Here is a 786-nt window from a genome sequence, read left to right on the forward strand (position 1 = left end):
ATGGCTTTTCTAAGGGGCATACATCCTTTCAAACCAGCACAGTCATGCAGAGAGCAAGCTATTGACAAGCTGACTGGACAAGAAGACCTATGTATTATGAAGATTTCTTCAAACTGAAAGGTAACGTTTTCTCATGCAGAGAGTTATGTTTGTGGTTTGGGTAGCTCATAATATAACGACAAAGAATTTGGCATATCAAGCCTTTTAAGGTTCCACTGTGTCCACTATGGAGAAGCTCATACATTGATATGGGGGCTTGATGAAGATGGATAAGTTACATTTTCTTGGGTCTCCTTGGGTAGCAATTCATTTTCTGCTGTGCAATTATCACAAGTTTGTAGAGTAAATCTTTTTACAGAGCACATGAAAGATCTGTTTAGACAAAGTACTGTGTCCTGCATATATATACATATATATATATATAAAAATATGGAATGCTTCACAAATTTGCATGTCATCCTTGTGCAGGGACCATGCTAATTTTCTCTGCATCATTCCCATTTTAGTATATGTGCTGCCGAAGCGAGCACTGTCCTGTATACTTTATATTGACATTAATTACTCACTGACAGCAAGCTAGGCACCTTAAAAGGAAACATTTAAGTTAAAAAGGCAATTGTTTTTAATTCAGTCCGTCTGCCCAATAAATAGTGTCTTTTTAGATTATCTCAGTAAAAAATATTAAATAGGGCAGTTTGGTGCCTTAGATTTGAAAGTCAAGCTAGGAGTTATGATTCCTGATATAGAAGGGTGGGAGATTTCAGACTGAAAATATTCTAAAGTTGG

The 786-nt window shown here is 36.4% G+C and overlaps 1 non-coding gene across 1 annotated transcript; it reads right to left on the reverse strand.

Moving 5' to 3' along the window:
* Positions 1-423: 423 nt before the first annotated feature.
* On the reverse strand, positions 424-530 carry LOC143678418 (U6 spliceosomal RNA). Its single transcript, XR_013173229.1, has one exon. It is a non-coding gene; the product is annotated as a U6 spliceosomal RNA (small nuclear RNA).
* Between the last annotated feature and the right edge of the window lie 256 nt (positions 531-786).

The sequence above is a fragment of the Tamandua tetradactyla genome, chromosome 3 (assembly GCF_023851605.1).
Source record: "Tamandua tetradactyla isolate mTamTet1 chromosome 3, mTamTet1.pri, whole genome shotgun sequence".
NCBI classification, from domain to species: Eukaryota; Metazoa; Chordata; class Mammalia; order Pilosa; family Myrmecophagidae; genus Tamandua; species Tamandua tetradactyla.